Raw genomic sequence first — 17571 nt, 5'->3', positions numbered from 1 at the left:
TGCAGTATTATTTACAATAACCAAGATATGGAAACAACCTAAGTGCTCTCCATCAATGTAAGAATGAATAAAGAAAATGTCACACACACACACACACACACACACACAGACACACACACACGGTGACATATACATAACAGAATATTGTTCAGCCATAAAAAAGAATGAAATGTGGGGTGCCTGGGTGGCTCAGTTGGTTAAGCGTCCAACTTTGGCTCATGTCATCTCACTGCTTGTGAGTTTGAGTCTCACAACAGGCTCTGTGCTGACAGCTTTGAGCCTGGAACCTGCTTCAGATTCTGTCTCTCTGTCTCTCTGCCCTTCCCCTGCTCGTGCTCTCTCTCAAATATAAAATAAAACATAAAAGAATGAAATGTTATTTGCAACAAGATGGATGGACCTTGAGGGCATTATGCTAAATGAAATAAGTTAGAGAAACAAATACTGTATGATTTCATTCATATGTGGAATTTAAAACAACAACAACAACAACAACAACAACAAGAAAAAAAGCTCACAGATACTGAGAAATGATGGGTAGCTGACAGAGGCAGGAGGCAGGGTGTGGGGTGGGTGAAATGTACTAAAGGGCTCAAAAAGTACACATTTTTGGTTATAAAATAAGTCATGGGGATGTAATGTACACCATAGTGACTACAGTTAATAATATTATATTGCATATTTGAGAGTGGCTTAGACAACAGATCTAAAAGGTTCCTTATCGTAAGAAAAAAAAATTTTAACTGTGTTATGGGAATGATTTTAACTAAACTTATTGTGGTAATTGTTTCACGATACATACAAATACAGAATTATTATGCTGTATGCCTGAAACTAATACATTATGTATCAATTATGCCTCAATAAAATATTAATACATAAAAAAACTTCCTTCTTCCTTAGAAAAGTGTTATTTTCTAGAATAAATAGCAATAATATGTAGATTAACTAAGGTAATATTACAATCAAAATCCTGGCCATGGATTTGGGAGATCTTAAAATCTTAGGTTAGGGAGAAACAAATTCTTAATCTAAAGGAACACTATACATGAAGGAAAGAAAAAGCACCAGTTAGACTTTAAAACCAGGGAGAGTCATTAGATAACCCAAAACCAAAATCTCTAACCAACCAACCAATCAAGCAAACAAACAAACAAAAAACTCCATAAGCAACCCTTAATAACTTCCAGATTTTTAAGTTTAAAACAAATGAAAATGAATGAATGTCCCATGTGTTTCAAGGGAAAACAGGCCCTTCCTGACTCTAGTTAAACAAACTCTTTAGTTGAAGGTTCTGACTCTCCAATTTTGGAGAATATGACTGCTTGACAGGCAAAATACAGGCTGAAAATAAAGATAATAGTAATTTGGTAACAAATTATAAACTCCAACTAGCCACCAGCACTTCAAAGTAACCATTAGTCAGAGTTAGTGGGGTCTGTGGTCACAGTGTTATAGAGAAGTACTGTCTTCTGTTTTTAAAGTATGAATAACTAGGACCTTATCAATAAAGAAAAAACAGAAACGTGTTATTGAGAACAAGGAGAGTTACTAAAGAAACACTATTGAGTTATTTCTCTTAATTTCATTTATTTTTCCAAAAAGCACACTCAAGTCAGCATTTCTCACAACACAATAACAGACTGTCCAGTCTCTTCAGTATTATATATTTTCTTCTCCTAACATCACTATAAAAATAAGCAAGGAAAATTTTCATTTCTTTGTAAATGGAGATAAGTAACTTAAAGTATAAGGTTACTTAACTTTAAAGATACACACAAAAGATAAAGAATTTTCCATGGCCTCACATATTAATTTGGATTAAATTATACCTCAGTCTCTTTGCTGGAAAAATATTTTGATATCAATTATTTTCTATTTCTCAGTTTTGTGCCACTATTTCAGAGGAGAAAAATGAAGAACACATTTTCTAGAAATGTGAACAGTAAAGAGCAGACAGGAATGACAATTTATTATAGCAGGTATTACTGGTCTTTGGCTTAAACATGCCAACCCTGAATCCTGTCCTAAGATGCTCTTCAACAACACTGCAGGGAGGGGAGTCCCTCATATCAAGGAGTCAAAAGACACACTGGAATGCCTATTTGATCATATGTGAAATTAAAAAAAAAAAATACTATCTTGAGTTGAAGTAGTAGTAAGGTCTGAAAGAAAAAAGGACTATAAATAAATAAGTATATAAGAAAGGTAAGTAAGTAAATAAAGCTGTAATCCTAACTGCAGCCATACACAGAGTTTCAAATTAATTTCCTGCTGACTGTATAAAAAATCTAATTTCATTATAACAAACTCTATGACCACCGTCAAAATTTGTTTATTTCAAATATCCATTCTAAAAATTTTTCAAATAAATAAATATTATAAATAAGTAAAATCAACTTGCCTTAAAATTTTTCTGACATGGAGATGACTTTCATATGCTATTTAAAATGAAAGTTATCCTGAATTCAATTCAACTGTCCACACCAATGAAGGCTTCCATAGATAAATATTGCATATTTGTTCTTCCTATCAAACAAAGCAATAGTTCACCTTATTTATTATTTCCCAAAAGCAAATTGGCCCAATTTCAACACACCACTGAAATTTCAGAGAAAGCTAATAAGACACATTTAGAGTTAAAGATAGCATGTATATTTTACCTTGCCTATTAAAAGTCTGATTGTTTGACTACAGAAGCCAAGAATGTAACGATTGCTAGAAAGGATTATCAGCTCAGCCTGAACACATACCATGTGCAATTAGCCATGTCTGCCATGGGCACATGTATGCACATATGACATATTTCATCATCCTTCATATGTAAGTTGCTGGTTAAGAACACATTTTAGTTGTCAGGCAGCACTGAATTCAAATCCTGACCCTACCACTTATTAGCTATGTGACTTGAGACAAATTACTACCTCCTTGGTGCTAAATTGGAAATAATAGGGGCGCCTGGGTGGCTCAGTCGGTTGAGCCTCCGACTTCAGCTCAGATCACGATCTCGTGGTCCGTGAGTTCGAGCCCCGCGTCGGGCTCTGGGCTGATGGCTCAGAGCCTGGAGCCTGCTTCCGATTCTGTGTCTCCCTCTCTCTCTGCCCCTCCCCCGTTCATGCTCTGTCTCTCTCTGTCTCAAAAATAAATAAATGTTAAAGTGGAAATAATAATCCTTAAATTTGTCAGAGCTAAATAACAATGAACATGAAGACTTAAATACAACCTGGCATGCAGCAATTACTTAATAAAAATAGCTATTGGTATTACTATAGGAGTTAGTTAGGGTCTATAGGACTATAAATAAAAATAAAAATAGCTTAATAAAAATAGCTATTGGTATTACTATAGGAGTTAGGGTCTTTCAGGACTCATCAGCGACTGATCATTGAACATGATCTTGAAATAGGCAGTTCTCTGCCCAAACCTGCTTGTCATAGTGAGCGAGCTTTCGCTCAGCAAGCCACTGGACACATGGCACCAGCCAGCTGTGGCTGCATCTGCAGCACTGGCAGCTCAGGCAGGGGACACGAACACAACCCCATGAAACAACAAAGGCCCACACTCTCCTATTCTTCAAACCAATGCTACAGGTCTGAGGTTTGTCCCGACAATACAGAAAAGCACCATTTACTCAGAATGAGGTTTAGAAAAATAATGGTTACAAAAATAGAACCATTTTATTCTTCTTGAGACCACTCACCTACCTATCAAGTACAGGATAAGAACTGGTAATTACACTCTTCTAAGAATTTCAGAAAAACTCTTAATCTAGGCCTACTCAACACCAGCCACATTGAAAGAAAAAAGACTTCTATCAACATGAAATCTACTTTAATGACAAAGTATACATATAACAAAAAAAAAATACCTTTAAAAATTTAAGGCTAGTTAGAAAATGCATAAGCAGGAAGAATACATAACCAGAAAGAATGAATAATATAACTAAAGAGAAACTGGGGCCTTTTATTTTATAAAAAGTAAAGTTTTCGATAACTAAATACAGTGTCAAATCTTACAGTATTTGAAATTCTAATTCTATGATTATGATTTCTAATGAACAGTCTCAGCTATTATTCCTATTACATGATTTTGCTGAGCCTGAGTGACTCTGATCAGAAAGCAATAAAATGGGAAGACACAGGATTTAAGGAGTCAGCAGACCTGGGTTCACTTATATTTTAAGTGAACGCCCTTTTAAACTCACACATTAAACTCATTTTTTTTTCAGCTGTAGAATACCTATAAGAATATTTTTCACATTAGTCTGCTGTGAGCATCACCCTAAATTCACCTATTTAAAAGTGTTTTATGAACACCAAAGTGCTGTCCCAGCAGGTGGCTATCAGCAGAGAAGCCACATTTTTCCATGCGTTTATAAAACAGACTTGGATTACTGCAAACGAGAGAAGCTGGGAGGGAAGTCCTGTGGGCACACCACATGAAGAGAACGCTGCCCCCTCTATTGAGCAGAACTGCCCAACCCCCTGACTATGAGCCTGGATCAACAAAGAACCCTGTGGATATCATGCTGCTGCCTACATGGAAATCTCACCATTTTTTTTTTTTAATTTTGGGAGATATACCTTCCTGTGTTTTGATTCTATAAATTTGGGTGGACAAAGCACAAAGATGGAACAAACTGTACCACTCTTAAAATTCACGTGGAAGGAAACATCATAGACACAGAATACTCAACAAAAAACAAATCTGGATACTAATCATAGTACTCACAAATTTTTAAAAAACTCAACGCACTTTTGTGATTAGCAAAAATGTAAACAATATATGAACACAGTGTCAAGAGTGTGTCAAGAATGATGTATTGACATGAGGCCAGATGGGAAGAAGACTTCTATTCCTCCACCTTCAGAAACACAGAAAGCTGTTTACAGCCACTGAAAAAAGGCTTATCTAGTATTCAAGCAACCAACATTCAAGTATTCATTGCCAGCTACAGTGTTATTTGGGGAAGAAGTAGAGACTCGGTTTTCTCACTTTTTAAATATTAAATGTCTGACAGCTTTTGTTAAAATCATTCGTAATATTTATTAAGTACTTACCACACACCAGGAACTATTCTAAGTGCTCTGAATGTATCAATTTATTTAGTTCTCATAATAATCTTAAAAGGTAGGCACTATTATTATCCCCACTTTTTGTAAGAGGAAATCATGGCACAGGGAAGTTACAAAACTTGCCCAAGATCACACACCTCATTAGGAGTAAGGCCAGAATCTGAATCCAGGCAGTATGCAACCAGAACTCAAACCATGAACTAATATACCCTACAATCTAATAAAATAAATAATTAAGCAGAATATATATTATACTTAATGGTTTCAAAAAAGCATTTACTAAAGGTCTACTATTTGCCAAACATGTGACAAGAAAAGCTTTAAAGACACTAGATTTAAACAAGTTGATGAATTAGTCTCTATTTATCAGTTAATTAATTATGTTCTCACATTTACTTGACTCAGCTGTTTTTGGGACTGGACGTGAAGAGGAGGCAAGGGCCTAGAAGAGTAACCACTACTAACAAAAATGATATTGCTCACGAAAAAGAGGAAAGTCTTTCTGGGAAATATTTGACTAATTTTTTGGAAAATCAGTTCTGAGGAAATTCTCAAAGGACCTCCTGATTATGTAACACTGAGTAAAGTCAAATGTCTACTATCTTCAGTGAGGACTTCTTTCCATGGGCACATGACTGTCAGCTCTCAGATATGGAAATAACACAAGCTAAACCAGCATCAGGCCTCATCCCAAAAGAAACTGCAATAAAAACTTCTGTCATCTGATAGTATTGCTCCCAGATTCATTCATAGGTGGCTGCAACTTAAGGTTTAATTTTGTAGTGAAATACCTCAAGATTTAAAATAACAGGATCATTAATCAGTTATCTTTTATTTCATTCGTAATTAGTCATGGACTTCTTGCCATTCCAGTTTTCATGGTGACCACTTTAAAATGAAGAAAACTTTCTCACTTGTAATTTCAATTGGCTTTTCCCATTCCCACACTTCTTAGTGGAAGCTCCTAAGAGCTGTCTGTGTACATCTCTCCCCACCATTCCTTCAGTTGACTCTCATTTTGTACACAAGCACATCTGCACCATCTCCACACATTTGGTCCTAAATGCTCCTCATATGAGAATCTGTCAACTCATATAGTATGGTCAAGATGGTCCGTGATTCTCTATTGTATCTTTACCGCTGTGGCTCCCTCAGAAGGGACAAACACAAGATCACATGACACAAAGCCTTGAGAATTCTCTGGGTTCTGCAGATGTTACTGTAAGTCTTTTTTTGGTTTCTGAGATACAAAGATGGATAATTCCTCAGATGACCTCAGAAGATCTTTCTCAGATCTGCACTGGGCAGAACAAGAAAGTCAATTCTTAGGACTAACAAGGTAAGTGATAACCTATCACCTTGGATTCCAAAGATGGAAGGACAAGATGGTACCAGGGCCCTTAAAACTCTTAAAAATGACAAATGTACTAAGCTAAAGTGGAACAGTTTCTATTTTTGTCTTCAAAAACAGAATGGATTCTCCCTTCTATCCCCCAGTTCCTTTTCTCCAGCCTTTTTGGTATCTAAAAGTCCTTCAAGTTGTTGGCCTAAAGGCTCCAACCAATCATTCTCTACTCTGTCTCATCACTAATTTTTCTTTTGCAGAAAAGAAGCATTTCTTTTCTTCTTTACCAAGTATTCCTCATGTTTGTTAGTTGGCAAAGTCAACCAGATATTGAGGAGAGAGAGAAGTATCAGACTAACTAAAGCACATAAATCTCCATTTGGTAATATAAGAAGAGATAATTAGGGAAAGAGTTTTCCTATTATTCCTTAAATGAACCACAGTGCCCATTCTCAGGACCAGGGGAATTAGGGGGGATGTAGCAAGCAAAGTGTGTAGGGTGCAAAATGTAAGGAGGCATCATTCTCAAGTGCCAACATTATACTTGCATGACTCTAAAAGTGAGTGCCTCCTCAGTCTGTGCCCTCATAGGTGACTCACTTTCCTTATTCTAAAATCCCTGTGCCATTTACCCACAAGTCAAAATGGTTAAGGTGGTCCCAGTGGACAAGAAGGAAAAACTTAAGCTGCACTCAGATGCTTTTTGAGAAGGAATTGGTTCTGCCTTCCCTTCTAATTTCCCACTAATTTCTAATTTAGTGTCTGGTTAAAGCCTAAACCTTTGTCTGGTGCCTGATCAACTTTACTAAACAAAAAAAAAAAAAAATGAAGAAACACCAGAGAGTGAGAAGATGATCCCAGGGCCTCAAAATCTATTATATATTAATTGACTATTCCAGAGCTATGTCATACCAGATGCTTGGACAACTAGTGGTGCAGCCATAGGCATCCCATGGCTAAGCAGCATGTCAGCCCCCTTATATCAGCTCCAGCATCATCACTATCTTCTTCAATTTTTATTGTCAATCAGAGAATACGTAAGTAGCTATATTACCCATCTTAAAACAAAAACAAAAAAAAATTTTTTTGATCCCACTTCCCCTACCAGCTATCCTCCATTTCTTGATCCCTTTTCATATTCTCACCTTCCATCTCCATTGAGCTCATTCCTGTCAGGCTCTTAACTCCCATCACTCCACCAAAACCATGGTCACCCATCATGTTTCAGCTCATCGCTAAATCTAAGAGTCAATTAATCACTCTCTCGTCCTTATACACTTTCTTCATTTGGCTTCCAGAACAGCTGCACTCTTTTGCTTTTCCTCCAATCTCATTGGTTTTCCTTCTCAATCTCTTCTCTATGCTTTTGAGAATTCCAAATCTCAATCATGGATCTTTTCCATTTATATTCACTCCCTTGGTGATTTCACTCAATTTGATCATAACTTGAAATACCATATACTTGACAATTCCCATAAAATTTCGAGCTCACACTCCTCTCTGAACTTCAGTCTCACATTCAGATGCCTACTTAGTGTTGCTACTGAGTGGTAGACATCTCAAACTCAACATGTCTTTTTTTTTTTTTATAGTTAGACTAAATTTATTCAGTACCCTAGTAAAAGTTTTGATTATAAGTACAAAACAGATTTGTAGATTTCTAATATATTAATACAAAGTGCATGACTATATACAGTACATCCTACAGGCAAAGAGGTGGAAGGGGAAGAAGAAGGCTGTGGTTGAGGTCTAGTAATAAATAAATAAATAAATAAATAAATAAATAAATAAATAAATACAGAAGTAGAGATGATCCATATTATAGTATATTCTACCACCAATACTGTAGCCAAAATGTACAAAAAAAAAAAAATTTCGGAACAACAGGAGGAAGATGATAATGGCTGGGATTCTTGTAATTCACCTCAGAGGCTATGGGAGAGCCAACCCAACTCACGGTGTAATCTGTGCATATGGTGGCTTGTAGTTTTTGCCATAAGGAAGAAATACAAAATTTTAAGTTTAGATTAAGAACTATAAAACTATATGGTGCCCGTAAAAAAGTGGCTGACTCCTTATTGTTATTTATACTATCTAATTTTTAAAATCCAGTTTTAAAAATAAGCACTGAGTCATGTTATTATGAGGTAGGCAAATGATCCTCCCTAATTATGAAAAGTCTGAACCAGTGATAGGTTATTCCTGAACGTTTAGAAAACAGGCAATGACAGTACTTTGGTTTGGGTTCAAGTACAAAGCCTTCAAATGAAGATTTTGGAATTGAAGAGCTCCGTGTTCCGGATGCATCATCTATCATCTCAATGTTCACAAAGCCTGACTAAAAGAAGTCAAACCTAAACCAGCCCACTCAGCATTAACACACACCTCTTTTCTTTTAGAATTTTACTTTAATATAGAGTGGAAAAAAAAAAAAACCCAAAACCCCAAACCCTGATAGGTTAAAACCAGTCAAACAACCACTCTACACAGACAAAACCTTCACAAAGGTCAACTGAAGTAATCCAGAGCTAAAACTGAATTGTGCAGATTTTCAACGAAGTCACCAGTCACGTAACACAAACAAAAGTCATTTATTTACACACTAGGCAAGCTCTCTAAGAAATGTGCCCCAAGAAGCATTAACCTTTGTTTTTTTGTGTGTGCCATCCTGAAGACTTGTACATTTTTGAAGATAATTTAACATTTTTAATAGAATGTGATCTCTACCATGCAGTAATGCTTTGGTTCTCTTCATTTAGGGTTGCTCATCCTAAAACTTGTCATTTCCCCAGAGGAGCTTTGATTCTGCTTTAGAAGTTTCAATATAGATTAAAATCTTTATCAAAAATGAATATGGAGGGAGGTGACAGAGGATGCAACATATACACTCAAGTTACCTCTCTGTATGTTTAGAAATTACTCCTTCAAGGTATTTGTACCAGAGAGCTTAGTCTGTCCTGTTTAATATTCAGTAGTACAGGTTTGAATCATCAGAACCTTGGCAAGACCTTAAATTATTAACAACTACCTCTTGGGGCAAGTCCACGTTACTGAGTTGTGACAAATTTATTATCATGAAGGAAAACAAGTATAGCCAGCCATCTTAAAAATGCCCCAACCACTGTTTCTCAATATAGAAAGACTAAAACTACATATGTTTATCATACAACAAATCCCATCTCTGTCCCCTGAAATTCCCCTAGATTCATTCATTAGAAGGGGATTTAAAAAAAAAAAAAGACTTAAAGAGCACTTTACAGCAGCATTCAGCTTTCCTATGAAATACTCAGCATCTTAAATATTATGTACACTTTTTTTCTTTTAGTAAGCTAGACACTGGCTTCAGAGTTTGTGGAACTGCAGGAGAAATAACAACCCATTCAAAACTATTCTAGAAAGTGTCTTTTGGCAGAATAGCAGGTATCCAAGTTAAAAATAGGAGGGTTTTGTTGCTTTGTTTTCTTTCCAAAATTTAAATCGTTTTTTTGTTCCCCTTCTACCTAAACCTCAGTCACCACTCCTGAGTGGAGATGGGCAGAGGCTCTGGCCCCTGCTCCTCCTGCTTCTCAGCAGCTGCTTTCTTATTGCTGCAGCAAGGCCTGAACAGATGTGTGTCAATGAGGACTTTTCCAAAACGGCCTTTATAGATAATCCCACAACATATTTTCTGTCTTTTCTAGTATGTGAGATCTAAAAAGGAAAACACTGGCATTCTATTAGAGCCAGGAGCCATCTCTGTATCTGAGCCATCATCTGACTGGTTACCATAACAAGGAGACTGAGCTGGGGAGGCACTTGAGGTGGTACCGTGAGCATCAGAATTGTGATGTTTAAATTCCTTCTGTAGTTTACTGATCTGGTTGCTTTTTATCCTGTTTCCAGATAGAGTTTTCACTGTCTTTGGTTTCAATGCTGTCTTCAGACTAGGTCCTGCCCTTGCATCTACCACGATTCCAGTTTTTTGTTTTTTGTGGTTTTTTTTTTGATCCTGCTGGCAGTTTTTTCCATCTTTTCAAAAACAGGACACAGGCATTACAGATGTCTCCTGAACGAGTCTCATGCAACCCAAAACATCTCTGGAAGTCCTTTCCATAGCATTTACTGTCAGTGAATCGAGAACTGGAGGACTTAGCTCTGCAAATACAGCAGCCCTCTATACTTTGGTACATCTTTGGCTTGTGAAAACCAAACATCTTTTCTTCTGGGCAATAGTCTTCCAAAATCAGCCATTCTACACACAATAACGTTCCCGAGGTCTGGAGTGCATGCCAAGCCAGCGTACCCCTTCCAACCGCTCCCTCCTCCTCAACTGCCTTTCTAGCTCAAACTCAACATGTCTTAAAAGAACTCTTAATCTTACCACCCCCCACCCAATCTGTTGCACCCATATTCATCTCAGTTCAAAGCAATTAGAATGTATCCATCTGGTTGCTTAAGCCCAAATGCCTACTGTTATCCTTGATTTCTCTATCTCACAAGCCATCATCTAATCTGCCAGGAAACCCTATTGGCTATATCTTTGTCTATGCTACCGTAATTGCTCACCTAACTGCAAAAGCCTCCTCATGAGTCTCCCTGCTTCTACACTTGTGCTTCCTCTACCCCCAAATAGGCTATTCTCAACAAAGAAGCCAGAAAGAAATAAAAGAAAAAGGATTTATAGCAGAGAGGTATGAACTTAACTATGTAAATGACAAGACTCAATGAAGTAGCTAGATGCTCACACCTTTACAGGCCTACCTTGTTTGATTGTGCTTTGCTTTACTGCACTTTGCAGATATTGTGTTTTTTACAAATTGAAGGCTTGTGGCAATCCTACAACAAGCAAGTCTTTTTTTCAACAGCATTTGCTCACTTTGTGTTTTTCTCATATTTTGGTAATTCTCAGAATACTTGAAACTTTTTCATTATTACTTTGTTATGGTGATCTGTGATAAGTGCATCATCATCATCACTGAAAACTCTGATGATGGTTAGTATTTTTTAACAAGGAAGTATTTTTAATTAAGGTATGTATGTTGTTTTTTTAGACATAATGCTATTACACACTATTAGACTACAGTGTAAATACAACTTTTATATGTACTGGAAACCAGAAAATTTAGTTCACTCACTTAATTGTCATGTTTGCTTTACTGCAGTGGTCTGGAACTGAACCTACAATATCTCTGAGGTATGTCTATGTCATAAATGCAACAGTTGTAAACGTAGGTATGTAAAGTGCAGGTACGTTGATAGGAAACTCAAATACTACAAAGGGGACTGTTGTCTGTGACATGGTTATTAAACTGGAGAACAACTCTTTTTCAACTTCTGAATTAAATATGATTTTCCCTTAATTTCCATAATAGTTGTATTCCTAGAAAATTCATTATATATTAAGACAATGCAAAAATGCTTTGTGTATACATGTAAAAAGTTATGCTCAGTTGTGGTTTTTCAATAGGAAACTGAGGGGGCCATTTTAATATCAATATGTGGAACTGTCCTGTACACTACAGGATGCCTGGCATCTCTGTTACCCATTTACTAAATGCCAATAGTATTCTTCCAATCACTGTAATAATCAACAATGCTCTGACAAATTTTCTAAACACCCCAATAATGAAATTACTCCTGCTTAGAAACACTATTCTAAAAATATAGTGTCCGATCCTACAGAATATCTTGACTCTGTAATTTCATCAAAAGAAGCATGAATGGGGCGCCTGGGGGGCTCAGTAGGCTAAGCATCCGACTCTTGATTTCGGCTCAGGTCATGATCTCACAGTTCATGGGACTGAGCCCCACGTTGTGCTCTGTGCTGACAGTGTGGAGCTTGCTTGGGATTCTCTCTCTTCCTCTTTCTCTGCTTCTCCCCAGCTCAAACTCATTCTTCTCAAAATAAACAAACTTAAAAAAAAAATGAACAACATATTGAAAAGCACAAAGTGCCATCTATCTTGAGTGTGGAAATTAAATTCATTCAGGAATATTCTGGTATATCCATTGATTCTCAGTCCAAATGGCCCCTTTGTCCTAACATGTTGATGAGCTTGGCTTTCTTGTGAGTTGGGGATGGGGTTATGACAGCCAACAATCATGCATAAATACATAATTTGAAACCTAAGGAATGCTGCTGCTATGTAAATCCACTTTGCGAGAGGGAAAACAGATGGGGGAGGTACCAATGTACAAAGAACATGGGCTGACCAGGAATCAAATGAGGTGTGTTGTAAGAGATGTATCCACCTATTTGACAGATCTTTATTTATTGGCTAGGCACTGAGACTACAAAGATGATGAGAAGAGTTTCTGCCCTAGAGGAGATGTCTAAAGGGAGCAAATCAGTCTCCAACTGGGTCTTGGTTTCTTCAAGCTCAAATCTGAATGTTCAGAGTGTTTTCCAAGAAAAAATAAAGATTTTATGTATATGCTATAGTGTAGCACAGGGAAAATACAAAATGAAGCAGGCAAGATGGTACTAGAGTTAAAATAGTCACTCATATGACATTATTTTATTTCTCACATGAGAGTGTAAATATTACTACATGAAATTACTATTTTGTTAATAGTAAATGTCATTATATTTCTACTTCTTGATATAATAAAAAGATGGAGAGTATACATTCAAACAATTCTCAGGAGCAAAATGGAATAGAAATGGCAGTTAATATCAGCATGTTTTTTTCTGAAATCATTATTTGCTGTACAAAAAAAATAGCACTTTTAATCATTTCATCCCTCACGCAATTCACATTTTGACAAGGCAAAATCTGCAAAGAATTTGCACACCAAAATTGTCTGGTGGCTACAGAGCAGCTCAGAGAATAAAATGTTAACAAAATGAATGGAATGTTAAGCTAACTGGCTGGAACCAGTATATATAGATTTTAATGTTATCTATTTATATCTAATTTTTTTAAGTGAGAAAATTTTAAAGTAGCAATATCCTTTTGAAGAATGAGGATATTGTAAATATTTAATTTCTTGAGATTATAGGAAAACCATCAAGAATAAAGAAAGTAATTTTTCTCCTTACAGAGACAGCTAAAGTTTAGGTTGTTCTAAGTCATTAACACTTCTACTTCTTTTCCAACTAGAACTTTATCTACTTATAATATTGATTCTTTCAATTACAATAAAGCCCAGAGCCCTAGAAAAGGGCTATCATTTAGAATAAGAATTCCTTTTTTTTAAATTAGTCATCTCCTTGGCATCCACATTCATATTCACACCTAGCTGTACTTGTTAATTCCCAAACACATCATGCTCCTTATATGCCTTTCTAGGCTTTGCATATGCTATTTCCCAGGCCATTTTCAAAGGCTTTCTCCCCACTCCTTAAAGACCTACTTACATTTAAACACTTAACTTAAATGGTAGCCACAAACAGCCTTCCTAAACCTTTGCACAAAGTACTTCCCATGTGCTCCCATAGCACCTTCTTCATTCCACAAAAGTGTAATTTATGACAGGACTAAAATCATTTACCACCTGTCTGTCCTCCACAGACTCTCTGTAAGCCTAAAGACCGGGAAATACCACCAAGTCTGAATACGGATTTGCTAATGAAGACAACAACTATGAAAAATAATGGTGAAAATGCTGTGATCATTTTGCAAAAGGCCCAAACCTTGAGGTCTATCTATTACTTCTTCCAGTTTTGTGTTATTAAAATTTATTTGTAAGTGATAAGAAAATCAAACTTGGTATGTATATTACCAATTATACTATTAATTTTTAAGGTTTCGGCTAGATTTTTTTTCCCAAGGAAGAAATACATCTCTACAACTGATGTGCAAAAACAAGTGCCTTTGATTCTCACCATGTATTAAATGCAAATAAATATTCATACCTGAAATATTTAAGAAAAAAATCCCCCTACTTAGATTATGTTCATCCAAAAAATAGGAAAGCACATAAGAAAAAAGCATACCACAGGAGAATTTATAGGGAAAGTGGGTGTGGTTCCCGAACACTACAATTCATGCTTTCAGTGTTAAAAAGTGATTAATTGAAGCAATATAGACCAACTCTCCACAGGAAACTGAGGAACCACATGTGCACTTGGTTATGACTACCACCTACAATGTCCAGTGGAATGAACTATAAAGATACATTAAGGTTAAGTACCTAATAACACAGCTATACACAAACTTACCCATCAGCAGAACTAAGGTAATTTGCAGAGACAGAGAAGGGAATTAACAGGTGTCCAATTTCCACATATATACAATGTTTTATCAGACTACAACTTCATTTAATCTTTCTAGTCACCCTGTGAGCTAGTTATTGTTAATCTCAGTTTAATGAGTAAGGAACTAAAGCTCAAAAAGATGAATGTGACCTCATTTGTCCTATATCCTCATTGTCTCACTCAATGACAATGACCTGTGTTCTCTGAGCATGCACCACAAATGAGGCATGCTGAGTGACCACTCATCCTGGTTTACAGTTTACATGGTTATCCCAGCATAATTAACAATAATGCCATGTTTCACTCTCCAAAGTGTGTGGTTTGAACAATTACATAGTTTCCATAAGTACAGAAGGGTGAACATCTGCTTATATAAAAATATATCTAGCCTAAGTCTGAAACAAGATCGAAGCATTTGGGCAAAACAGTACTCTTTCAATAAAATTGGTGATAATTATAATACACTGAATTTTGTACATGCTGAGACCTTTACATACACAGTTAACCCTTGAACAACACAAGTTTGAAATGTGTGGGTCCACTTTTATGTGTATTTTTTTTCCCAGTAAATACAGTATAGTACTATATAAATGCATTTTCTCTTCCTTAGGATTTTCTTAACATTTTCTTTACTCTAGCTTACTTTATTGTACAAATATAGCAGATAACACATATAAAATACAAAATGTGTGTTGATTGTTTATGTTATCAAGGCTCCCAGTAGTTCTGGAGAAGTCAGAAGTTATATGTGGATTTTCAACTGCATGGGGGCTGGCACCCCTAAACACAGCACATTAAGGATCAACTGCATAATTTAATCTTACCTAACATCCGAGTAAGAAAACTGGATTTTAGAGACTAATCAGTCAAGGTCACACAATTAATAATGGGATAAGCTGAGTTGTACTCTGACAGATGAGTCCAGATGACACGTGGCAGTTTTTGTAGCTTTTTGAGGCATCTTAAGAAGGGATGAGGTTGAAGCCAGAGTCTAGGAAGACTATCAAGATTGCCCTTCCCACAATGTGAATCTCTTTCCTCTAAGTCCCAGATCTTTGGTAGGTTCTACTAAGTGGTGTGCATGTGTTGTGTTGTGTTCTCAGAGAATCCATTAAAAAAGGAAGGTTTAACCCTGGACAAAATGAAGACTATCCATAGAGTCAAGTCAAAGACAGATGAGGGGATTCTCACTGGAGACACGAAGCCTTGAGACCTATCAAGATCATGGGGACACTTTTATAAGCTTTGAAACTGGAGATTTAAGACAAGTTTCCCTAAATTTCTAAGGAGCCAAGTATACCCTGGCTAAAATGTGAGAGAAAGGAAGAGGGAAAGAGAGAGAGCATGCAAGTTCAAGAGTTCAAGAATTGCTATAACATGGTATCGCTTAGCAATAAAAACTAAAAACTATGTTTTTCCCATCTGGTGTGAACCTGCTTAAGTTGGTGAGACTATATATTCCTGACAGCAGAAAATATGGACTCCATCCTATTCTACTTTATAACTTTCATGAGGTCTGCTTTATATAAAAGGAATTGCCTTTGTAAAATTAGAAAGAGTGTTATGGAGGATGACTGGGTAGCAGTTGGTTAACGGTTGGAGTCATGATCTCACAGTTCCAAGCCTCTGCCCCTCCCCTGCTCATGCTCCTGCGCACTCTCTCTCTCTCAAAATAAATAAATAAACTTAAAAGAAAAAAAGTGTTATGGTATCATTATTTCTTGAGTATTATCTTAGTAATACCTTAAGAACAAAAAATGATTTTGTATTTTGGCCCTGTTTAATTTTTGTATTCTTTCTACCACATTCAGGCAGATATAAGCACCATTTCAATTTGTAGGGATAGAAACCAGATCACAGAGAATGATAGTCATAGGTGCAATCAGAAGTAGACTCAATCAGAATCTCGAGTATACCAGGTAATTCCATACTAACCTTATTTTTATAAACTCAGCCAAATGGAAGAATGCACACTAACCATATTTACTGAACTCCCACCAATTCAATGAGCAGTGTGATAATCATATCTGCCTTTAAGATTATTCTGGTAATTAAAGAAGTCAACCTGTAAAGAATCTCGTGTAATACACACACACACACACACACACACACACACACACACACACACATGCACGCGCACACACACTATTACTTATTGCTGTAAGTTTAAAAAGGCATAAATAAATGTTGTATGCACATTTTCTGCAAAGATACCCAAGAAACTGTTAACAATGGTTCCTTTAGATAGAAGAAACACAATGAGGAAGAAAGGAATCTTGTTTTTCATTTTATACCTTTCTATACATTTTAAACTTAACTGTATTACTTTTTTTTAAATGAGCAATTGTTTTAAATATATGAGAACTAATGCTTTGCTAAAAGCCTCTTTTCTAGAATTTCAGATACATTGAGTCTCTGCATCTTCAGAATAAAGTTTAATAGTTTCCCGCCCATGGCCATTTGCATTTCTTACAAAGTTTAATCCCCAGCATAAATTTTTGTTGCTACTATGAACAGATATATATATATATATAAATAAATCATGATATTTACATTATTTATAATGGAATTTTACTATATTAAATATCTTGGGCATTTTTTATTATCTACAAATAATTCTGTCCTTTTCAATAATTCTCTTTTTCTGTTCTTAATATACTGGCTAAATATTTCAGAGCTATTTTAGATAGTAATGATGACAGCAAGTAAGCTGCTAATTCTAATAGGAGATAAAATTGTGTGTTTCACCATTACTAGTATTTTGGCTATTGATAACTTGATCCTTAATTTGTTTATAACACATAACTTCAGATACTTCCCATAAAATACATACAGTAAATATCTCTAAACAGTGAAATAATAGGTGATTATATTTTCCTTCACAATTTCCAGTAAATTATGTAGGTTTATTTAGGTTTTCTACATCTACCTTATATTTTTAAAACTCAATTTTGTTGATTTATGTTTTTTAA

The 17571-nt window shown here is 35.9% G+C and overlaps 1 protein-coding gene and 1 pseudogene across 1 annotated transcript in view; both read right to left on the bottom strand.

Moving 5' to 3' along the window:
- Positions 1-17571, bottom strand: part of RASSF8 (Ras association domain family member 8) — a 118530-nt gene that overhangs the window by 59131 nt on the left and 41828 nt on the right. The gene's annotated exons all lie outside the window — the stretch shown is intronic.
- Positions 9042-10624, bottom strand: LOC125169882 (SIN3-HDAC complex-associated factor-like; annotated as a pseudogene).

The sequence above is a fragment of the Prionailurus viverrinus genome, chromosome B4 (assembly GCF_022837055.1).
Source record: "Prionailurus viverrinus isolate Anna chromosome B4, UM_Priviv_1.0, whole genome shotgun sequence".
In the NCBI taxonomy this organism is placed as follows: Eukaryota; Metazoa; Chordata; class Mammalia; order Carnivora; family Felidae; genus Prionailurus; species Prionailurus viverrinus.
The sequence above is the reverse complement of the archived record's forward strand: the minus strand, read 5'-3'. Positions and strand labels throughout refer to the sequence as shown.